At 40.1% G+C, this 10,706-nt stretch overlaps 1 long non-coding RNA gene across 1 annotated transcript; it reads right to left on the bottom strand.

The window, feature by feature from the left end:
• Positions 1–1,100: 1,100 nt before the first annotated feature.
• LOC115946606 (uncharacterized) lies at positions 1,101–10,240 on the bottom strand. The gene is made up of 3 exons (XR_004080652.2): positions 10,039–10,240; positions 8,782–8,883; positions 1,101–1,135 (listed from the first exon to the last, which is right to left on the bottom strand). It is a non-coding gene; the product is annotated as an uncharacterized lncRNA (long non-coding RNA).
• Between the last annotated feature and the right edge of the window lie 466 nt (positions 10,241–10,706).

Raw genomic sequence — 10,706 nt, 5'->3', positions numbered from 1 at the left:
TGCAGTGCTCAATAGCAACCTCAAAGGTGTCTGCAAAAATCCAAACCATTTTTAAAAGAGAATTTTTTCCTTTATTTTTTTGCCATTATGTGGACTTACAGAAACTGTGTGAGTTAATAAGATTCCCAGCTGAACAATGAACAGACCAAAAAAGATGCTCAGCCAAAGCAGTGGGTTTAAAAACTGACAATCTCTTTTTGTAACCCAAGCTATTCTGCCTTTGTCTGATTTGATCTTCAGCTGCTAAGTACTCCTTTTGCAGCAGCTACTTTTCTACATTGCTGTGGTCTAGCATGAGATATAAGCCAAGTGATGGTGGTAAAGTTTACACAATCAAAGAAAGGAAAATGTTCAAAATGCTTGTGTAACATTTTTTTCTTTTTTTTTTTTTTAAGTTTTCAGCACTCTTCCTGACACAAACAAATTCTCAGATGTCCAATTTATAACCTTTGCCCACCTGAAGGATAGCTCAGGCATTCAGGAGAGAGAAACAATATGACATGACCTAGAATAGTAGCCATGCAGCCACCCTACAAGGTGCATTCCATTTCATTGTTCAGTTTGCCCTTTCACAGCAAGATATCAATAGAATAGAATACCTTCACAGTATTTGAACATAAAACATGCAGAACATTGGAGCCAAAATATATTTGAGCTGTGTGGCAAGATAATCCATGATACATATCAGTGTTGTGAGGAATCTGATACAGTTCTTTCCAAGAAATCAGTACATTATTATTAATGTACAACATATATAGTGTTGAAGAAAAAACAACCTTACAGTCAGGTAATGCATATGAATAATGTAACAGCTCTAAAAGATGAATACTTAAAATAGTAAAAAGTAATCGAAAACCTTCTTTAAGACTCTGGTTTCATAAATGTTTTCAATGGAGAAAATTATCAATTTCTGGAAAAAATTTTTTTCAAACCAATTTTAAAAGATTTTTTAAAAGATCATGGTTTTGAATGAAATTTTAAATATAGAAGAGAAAAAATGGTGGATGTTGTCTTTTGGAAGAACTGAAAAAATACAAGTTACTGTCCTAGAGAGAATGATGGAAGAGGGAAAGATCAGAAAGGTACTTACCTCTTTGAAACACAGACCTATACTCATTCTGCCAGACAATTTCCCCTGTACAAGAGAACATTGAAAAGCAAATGCTTTTTTAATGTGTGGCTTCATTTTCAATTATACAGGAAAAGTGCATTTCCAAAGCCCATTTATCTTGTATATGATATTGTCACCCTGTGCTTTTGGTTGCAAGGGTGCAAAGAAAATATAAATCAGTTTAAAGTTTGATTTCCTTGGTTTAGGAACTGTAGACAAATAAAACAAAATTAAAAAGGAGAAAAAAACTTGTATGACTATGCTCCATGAAACTGAATAAGTGAAACCTTATCAGACTCAATCAGCTCCTCACCCAGTTCTCATTTAATCTGTGCAAAATCATAATCTTTTTGAGGAAGATCAGAGTTTAGATTGGAGATGAGTTGGAGCTGACCCAGAAATCTTAATAGACCAATTTTATCCCTGTTGGAATTGACTCACAACATCATAACTGTCCTTAAAAATGCTAAGGAGAGAGGACATACAGACATTGTGTCTCCATTTCACTCAGGATAATGTAAGTCTTAATAATGTGATGGTGGTGCTTACACTATACATAGGTGATTGATGTGCTCAAGTGTCATTATCTAGACTCTTAACAGTGGTCCAGTTTATGATGGTGGTGCTTACACTATACATAGGTGATTGATGTGCTCAAGTGTCATTATCTAGACTCTTAACAGTGGTCCAGTTTGTGAACAAGTACTCCATATATTTCAGCTAATAAACCTTAACATCTTTAAGTTGATAACCCTGATGGATTTCATGTGGGCACGCTAATGCACTATTTACACCCTAGGAGTTATTTTCTACAGCTAACAGAAAAGAGTAGATGCAAATATGACAAGTGTGGGAGCTTCTTACTAAGAAATGAAGAGCCTCCTTACGTGCCCCCAGAGGAGTGAGTCTGGGAAGACAATACAAAATCTTCCTTGTTCAAGGAAATATTCCTGGATGAAAGTAGTAATGTCCCTGGCGTCCACCAGTCTATTAAGAATATGGAGCAGGAGAGAAAGAATTTGGTGCCCTTCTATGATGGAGTTGCTGCACAAGCAGATAAGGGAATAGTGATTGACACCATCTGCCTGTATTTGTGCAAGGCATTTGACAGTGTCCCGCACAACATCCTTGCCTCTAAATTGAAGAGCCATGAATTTGACAGTGGTTAAGTGGTTAAGGAATTGGCTGGATGGTTGCACTCAAAATCCTGTGGTCAATGGCTCAATGTCCAAGTGGAGGTCAGTGATGAGTGGCATTCTTCAGGGGCTGATATTGGGAACGATCCTGTTTAACGGCTTTGTCAGTGACATGGACAGTCAGATTAAGCACATCCTGAACAAGCTTGCCAACAGCACCAAGATGTGTGGTGTGGTTGACACATTGGAGGGAAGGCCATCCAGCGGGACCCTGACAGGCTTCAGAGGTGGGACAGTGAAAACATCATGAAGTTCAACAAGGCTAAGTGCAAGGTCCTGCACATGGGTTGGGGCAATCCCCAAAACAAATACAGGCTGGGTGGAGAATGGATTGAAAGCAGTCCTGGGGAGAAGGACTTGAGGGTGCTGGTTGACCAAAGGCTCAACTTGAGCTGGCAGTGTGCACTTGCAGCCCAGAAACCAACTGTGTGCTGGGTTACATTAAAAGAAGCATGACCAGCAGGTTGAAGCAGGTGATCCTGCCCCTCTACTCTGCTCTCATGAGACCCCATCCCAGCTGCATCCAGCTATGGGGCCTCCAACATGAGAAGGACATGGACGTGCTGAAGCAAGTCCAGAGTAGGTCATGAAGATAATCAGAGGTCTGAGCACCTCTTTTCTTAAGACAGGCTGAGAGAGCTGGGCTTATTCAGCCTGGAGAAGACGAAGGCTCTGGGGAGATCATATAGCAGCCTTCCAGTACCTAAAGGGGGCCTGCAAGAAACCTGGAGAGTGGTTTTTTTACAAGGGCATGTGATGACAGGACAAGGCAGGGGAATGGTTTTTAAAAGAAAGAAGGGATATTTAGATTAGATATTAGGAAAAAAATCTTCACTGTGAGAGCACTGAGATGCTGGAACAAGTTGCCCAGAGAAGTTGTGGCTTCCCAATTCCTAGAAGAGTTCAAGGCCAGGTTGGATGGAGATTTGAGCAACCTGGTCTAGTGGAAGGTGTCCCTGCCCATGGCAGAGCGGTTGGAACTAGAAGGTCTCTTCTAACCTAAACCATTCTGTGATTCTATGAAGAATAACAAATTAAAAATATTATGGTTCAGAGGGAAGGAATGCCATTCAGAGGGACCTTGACATGCTTTGTGAGGTGGGCTGATGCCAACTTTATGAAGTTTAACCATGACAAGTGCAAGGTCCTACACTGGGGATGGAGCAATCCCAGACACAGCTACAGGTTGGGCAGACAAGAAATTCAGGGCAGCCCTGCAGAGAGGACTTGGGGGTGTTGGTTGATGAGAAAATGAACATGAGCCGGCTTCAGTGTGCACTCACAGCCCAGAAAGCCAACTGTATTCTGGGCTGCATCAAGAGGAGCGTGACCAGCAGGTCGAGGAGGTGATCCTGCCCCTCTACTCTGCTCTTGTCAGACCTCACTTGGAGTACTGTGTGCAGTTCTGGTGTCCTCAACATAGAAAGGACATGGAACTGTTAGACCAAAATTAGAGGAGGGCCACGAGGATGATCAGGGGACTGGAGCACCTCCCATATGAAGATAGGCTGAGAAAGTTGGGGCTGTTCAGCCTGGAGAAGAGAAGGCTGCGTGGAGACCTCATAGCAGGCTTCCAGTATCTGAAGGGGGGCTTTAGGGATGCTGGGGATGGACTCTTCATTAGGGACTGTAGTGATAGGACAAGGAGTAATGGGTTAAAACTTATACAGGGGAAGTTTAGGATGGATATGAGGAGGAAGTTCTTTACTGTGAAGATAGTGCGGCATTGGAATGGGTTGCCCAGGGAAGCTGTGGTTGCTTCATCCTTGGAGGTGTTCAAGGCCAGTTTGGACAGAGCCTTGTGTGACATGGTTTAGTGTGAGGTGTCCGTGCCCATGGCAGGGGGTTTGGAACTGGATGATCTTAAGGTCCTTTCTTACCCTAACTATTCTATGATTCTATGATTCTAATAGTTACTATGGGCGGGCTGGTTTATTAAAAAAAAAAAAAAAACCAAAAAACAAACTAAAAAGAACAAAACTAAACAACAGCTTTCTTTCAATTTATGGTACAAGTCACGGACTTTGTTTTGCACTGGAATGATGATAAATTACAAAACCTCAGAAGAAAATATTGTGTAGCCAACACAGCTCTTTCCATAACTTAGAGACTCTTATAAATGAAAACAGTGCAAGAAAGGCTGAACTAAGTGTATCAATCAACTGGTGATCATGTGACTGTCCTACAGTATCCCCATCCCTTGTTTTCAGCTCTTCTTCTGTCTTTTAACTCCATGACCAGGTTTCTCCACACCTGACTGTCTTATCCAGCACACTGGATATCAACACTGCTGAAGACCAGGAGCATCTAGGCAAATTAGGTGCTTTCTAAGTCCACTGTTTTATGGGAAACTGAAAATTTTGACACTTTGAAGAGGTGTACTTGCAGAAGAGTGAACAACAGTCCCTCCCCTATTCCACCTCTTTGCCTGTATCTGGAGGTAATGCCAGGCTAGTCCTCGCACCACGGCTCATCGGTTAATGGCAATAATCCCTCCAACACCCAGAGGCCTGCACCTTTGCCTGAGTCACAAGCTGGAGGTCTCCTGTGCTCATTAGACTGCGTGAAGGCAGCAGGGTGGAAGATAAATGAATTCCCTTAGTGGGTGAGCACCAGCGAGTGTGTCCTTGCTTTCTGTGGCTGTAGAATAGCCAACATCTTGAGATGAATTAACAAGGTACCAGCAGAGCTAAATATAGCTCTTTCCCTTCAAATCACAAGCACTGTTCAACACGACACAATTCATGTTACATGAAAGACATCAAAACTCATTAGAGCTCCTATGACTACAGTGTGTCTAGATAGCCCCACCTACCACAGCAGCATCTGATCCTGATTTTTTTACTCAAATAAATCCTTATCCTAAACATAAAATCTGTAAAGTTTTAGGAAACATAGACATTGCTCATCCAGAAACAGTATAAAGCAGAAAGCTCTGCACTGCTCTTTCATCTTGTCTTTTCTTTTATAATCCTAAAACTGATTAGATTGTAATGCAGACTCAGCCATTCTCTGTTGGTTATTTTTGATGTAGAGAATTGTGGCTACTCTGCAAAGTAGCACCTGAAATCGTAAATTTATTTTGTTTTCAGTCTCTTTATGAGTAGAAGTAGAGAAGTAGAAAAACAAACAAGTCCTTAAAATTCTGGCCTGCTGTATCTTGTGTGCACATTTAATGAGGAATGAGTTTATCACAGAAGCACAACCATAGAAGAAATAGCATTAAAACACACAGATGATAAAAAGTGCATTTCAAACCCACTCTGCAGGTTTTCCTAATAGATAATACATTTCCCATGGCATGCATCCATATGGACCAGCAGAGATACCCTGGTCTGGCAACCTCCTTCTGGAAATTATGCCAAAATGCTATTTGCACTACTGATGGGCAGCTGGCTTCCTTTTTACTTCTGTCTCTAAAAAGTCAATCCTCACCTTGGCTGAAAGCTGCCAAAACCCCAGAACTCCTGTCACTCATAGAGTCCTCATGAAACCAGGAAATCCAAGAAGGACAGGGAAAAGGAACTGGTAAATGGATAGGTGTGCTCAGAAGACTTTGGGAAGATTTTTCTGAGTGAGAGGAAGCATCTGTGTGCTATGTCTGATTGAGAAGAAAAAAATATGAAATTGTCATGGGAAGACTGAAAGCAAATTCTGTGTAATTTAGAAGAACATTTTTTGTGAGAAAGGAGGGGCCAGTTAGTACTGTATAGAATATAATTAAATAGGAAAAATACAATCTCTCACATGCAGGAAATACTTCATCTTTTCTCCCATCTGCTTAATCACTGCTTCCCTGCAGATTGGTTTTTCCTTACTGCATTTTTCCCCTGCTTTTCTTTCAGTGTAGAGTCATAAAAATAGGAGTGGAAGGTCAAGGCATTAAGGAGACAGCATACGTGCAAAGGAGAGTCAGAAATCCTAAAAACATTGTAAAACTGGAAGCCTGAGTGGCTCAAAGCCAATATACACTCGTAAACCCCTTTAATTTTATGCAAATAAATTCAGATCCATGCATATATATGCATTTTTAATCTGTGCCCCTTTGCTCATTAGTATAACAAATGCGTAAATCATGGAGAGCAGAGATTTCACACAAGCTACTACAAGAGTGTTGAAAGAATTAGAAATGGTTTTGCTTGTTAAAGAACAGTTCAATACTAAGAAACTTTCAGGTAACTGAAAAGTGTTCTCTCAGTGGAGTCTTTGTCTTCTACTCATCTTCATATCTCTGTTTTTCCCTTTATGCCTTTGCTCTTTCAAATCCCTCCTGAATATATATATTTCCACTGCACTTTCCAGAGATGATCCACTATAAATTGAATGTCTACCATGCACCCTATACTTTAACACCTTGTTGAAGCCAGGGATTTTATTGTTCTACAGGAAATTTGTGCGCTTGTATTATATCACCTAATATAAACCAACTATCTCTCTTAGGAAATGGTATATTTTGCTCCCTCTGTTGTGCAGGGCTAAACACACAGTCAACACTCAATAAATAACACATTTTTCCCTTTCATCTTTTAAGGTTTGCCAATAGCAATTTACAGCCAACTCCCTCAAGGAGCCTTAAAGTGACATAACAAATGAAAGTCGCATTTAAACAATGAATTTGAACAGTACCTTGCTTTATAGTTCACATGACTTTAAGATAACAAATGGTGGATTTCTGGAGAGGGTGGGTTATAATCCAGATAGTTATAAAACCAGGATGCTTTCAACTTAACGTTTTCTTTTGCAAAGAATGTTGTTTATTTTCATAAATCTTTGTAGGCACATTTCTGTATTTCACAAGGGAGAAAAAAGGCTGATCTTCCATTGCAGAAGAGCTTTCAGAAGAGGGAATTAATCTCTTAAATGTGTTACTACTAGAGTTGGATAAGCAATTTCTTCACTGAGCCAAGTATTTTCCCTATTTTTTGTGTTTCAGACTCTCTAGGAAATTATGTGATTTCCCTTAATGCATTTATGTTTAAGTGTCCAAATGAATTGCAGTCCAGATCCATTCATTATTTGTTGCATATGCCTTGTCATTTTGCTTCAAGAAGCTCACCAAAAAGCCAACAGCTTTTAGCACTTAAGATGCCTTTTCTGATTATAGCAATGGAAAAAGAAAAAGAAAAATAGTATCTATGTGAGCTAGCCAAGTAAAACATATTTCTTGATTTTTCCTTTGTGGAAAGTGGTGATGGTAAAATTTCTTTCACCTTAAACCAGGTCACTTCAAGGAATGACTTTGTGGTACAGCTGCATAAAGCAATGAGTCAGTGCAATGGAGAGGCCAACCTTAGGCAGCCGGAAAGATGACTGGAGAAAGAACACCAGCCTTTATCTGTGATGGGGTGAAAGATGAAAATGAGGAATGATATACTGACAGAAGAAGTCTCACTGACATCTATAATGTGTTCATTAGGATGTGTGGTTCGGTTGATATGCTGGAGGGAAGGAATGCCATCCAGAGGGACCTTGACATGCTTGTGAGGTGGGCTGTTGCCAACCTCATGAAAATTAACCATGACAAGTGCAAGGTCCTACACTTGGGTCGGAGCAATCCCAGGCACAGCTGCAGGTTGGGCAGAGAAGAGATTCAGTGCAGCCCTGTGGAGAAGGACTTGGGGGTGTTGGTCGATGAGAAAATGAACATGAGCCAGCAGTGTGCGCTTACAGCCCACAAAGCCAAGTGTATCCTGGGCTGCATCAAAAGAAGAGTGACCAGCAGGTCAAAGAAGGTGATCCTGCCCCTCTACTGTGCTCTTGTCAGACCTCACTTGGAGTATTGTGTGCAGTTCTAGTGTCCTCAACATAGAAAGGACATGGAACTGTTAGAACAAGTCCAGAGGAGGGCCATGAGAATGATCAGGGGACTGGAGCACCTCCCATATGAAGACAGGCTGAGAAAGTTGGGGCTGTTCAGCCTGGAGAAGAGAAGGCTGCATGGAGAACTCTTAGCAGCCTTCCAGTATCTGAAGGGGGATGCTGGTGAGGGACTCTTCATTAGGGACTGTAGTGATAGGACAAGGCATAATGGGTTGAAACTTAAACAGCAGAGGTTTAGATTGGATATATGGAAGAAATTCTTTACTGTTAGGGTGGTGAGGTACTGGAATGGGTTGCCCAGGGAGGCTGTGAATGCTCCATCCCTGGCAGCATTCAAGGCCAGGTTGGATGAAGCCTCGGGTGATATGGTTTAGTGTGAGGTGTCCCTGCCCATGGCAAGGGGGTTGGAACTAGGCGATCTTAAGGTCCTTTCCAACTCTAACTATTCTATGATTCTATAATTCTATGTCTGTTCCTCTGGAGTTCAATACCAAACATTAATCTTGATTGTGCAGTCACTTAAGTACAGAAGCTTGTCTGAGAAACAAGCCGCTGGGAGCTGTTTTTTGTGGTAGATTCCCTATATCTTATGTCTAAAAATAGTATTTCAGACAGCTTCCAAGAATGCAGATCAAAGTTTTTTTTTCTACTTACCATCAATCATGAAAGAGGCTGTTCTTTTTCTTTTTTTCTTTAGGTGGGTTAACTTGTCTTTGGATAATGCAGCCTTCTAGTTTCTTTTAGGCTACACATATTCTAAAGAAGGGACATTAACATGGTGATAATGATGATGGGTGTAAAAATTTTCTAATTTATTGTTAATAATTTAATATATTAAATGAGCTTAAGATAACCTCTAAAACAGAAGTAAACAATGTAAATAATGTGTGAGTGTATTTTCCACCAAAGTGATTACATTTGTCTTATGAATGTTACTGTTCAGAAAGCTTGATGTAAGTTGCTAATATGTAATCACCAACAAATTACTAACTCCTTTTGTTTACTGTTTTGAGTATAGCCGGATTCATTGCTTGAGGTGCAGGTTTCAAGGCACTACTTTGAAGTGTTTCCAGAGAGAGTATGATCTCAAAGGTCTTTTCCAACTTAGTTGATTCTATTCTATATCCTAAGTAGTGTTTACTGTGTGTACAAGCAGCAAACCCCGGTGCTTTCTGCATTGCCTGAACACTTCTGAGCTTCTCCTCATCCTGCTTCCTCCAAGTTATTGTATATGCTAATGCTATGTTGCCACCATATTTTGTTTGCTTAAATAATTTTATTCTTTTTTTTCTCAGGATAGACAACACACACTTTTCTAGAGCTACAAATCCAGTAAAAAATTGAAGGTAAACATATCAGTATATTTTGACACAAAAAGCAAAGATTGCTTTCTTCTGGCTAATGCATTTCCCTGTTACTCAGCCAGCTCTGCTTGATTATACAGAAGACATGTCAGTTGTAATTCACACACCAAGCAGCTTCTTGCTGTCAAGGGATTTCAGTGAATTATAAATTTATTTCAGTCTATCAACAACAACGGTGCACAAAAATGTTTGGATGATTAATGTGGATCAGAATCTTTACTTCTTAAAGCTTATACAATGTATTCAAAGTAGTAAAACTTCATCTATTCAAAAAAGATTATCACATATTCAACAAGGAATCCAGCTACAAAACTCCCAAGTGTAGAAGACAGGAACACTTAGATAAAGTAATCCCGAAGGCTGACAAGTGACTAGCTCTCCCTGAAAAAGGACAAAACCAGAACACTCCAGAGCTCCCTTGGGTTAGCTCATAACTAATCAAAAGATCTTCCTCTGGGTCAGATATTTCCATTCATAAAATGAGAATCAGGCTGCCCAGCAGCCAGGACATATGCAACAGAGGAAAAGATGGTAATTTTGAATTTACCAGCAAGCAGGTCCAGCTCTGGGATGCAGTTCCTTAAGTCTCCTCTCTGTAGGGCCAGCAGCTAGTGATCACTGCATGCATCCCTTACATCCTGCAAGTCAATTCAAAGAAACAATAATATAACCCAATATGGAAACATAAACACTTTAAATACCCTGCTCTGAAGTGAGAAGAGATGGACACCCTGTTTCTTCATATAGGAATGCTTGTAACATCTGAGATGACACGATTCTTTCTACCAAACAATAAAGATTAAAAATTTTCATTAAATAAGCAACAGTATCAATTGATATTTTTAAAATCATAAGAATACTGTACAAATTTTGTCTTGGAAATTCTTAGTTAAGAACCTGTCTCTTTCTCTAAGTAGAAAGCAACTTCAGAGGTAGGTACAGACATCTACACATGAGTTAATTATCTTTGGTTAATACAGACAAGAGGCACTTGTAGGGCACAATTAATCATTTTAGGTATTTCCTTTCAGCTGGAATTTAACAGAACTTAGAATTACCCGTCTTTCCTTGGGTTACAAAGTGCTAGCAGGATGCTAGCTCTGATACCGATATCAACTGATCCCCAGTGCTTGGTGTTTTTTTTCTCAGAGTTTTAATATAGATTCAGATTAGATATTAGGAAAAACTCTTTGCTATGAGGGTGGTGAGACATCT

Source organism: Melopsittacus undulatus, chromosome 2 (genome assembly GCF_012275295.1).
Source record: "Melopsittacus undulatus isolate bMelUnd1 chromosome 2, bMelUnd1.mat.Z, whole genome shotgun sequence".
Taxonomy (NCBI): domain Eukaryota; kingdom Metazoa; phylum Chordata; class Aves; order Psittaciformes; family Psittaculidae; genus Melopsittacus; species Melopsittacus undulatus.
The sequence above is the reverse complement of the archived record's forward strand: the minus strand, read 5'-3'. Positions and strand labels throughout refer to the sequence as shown.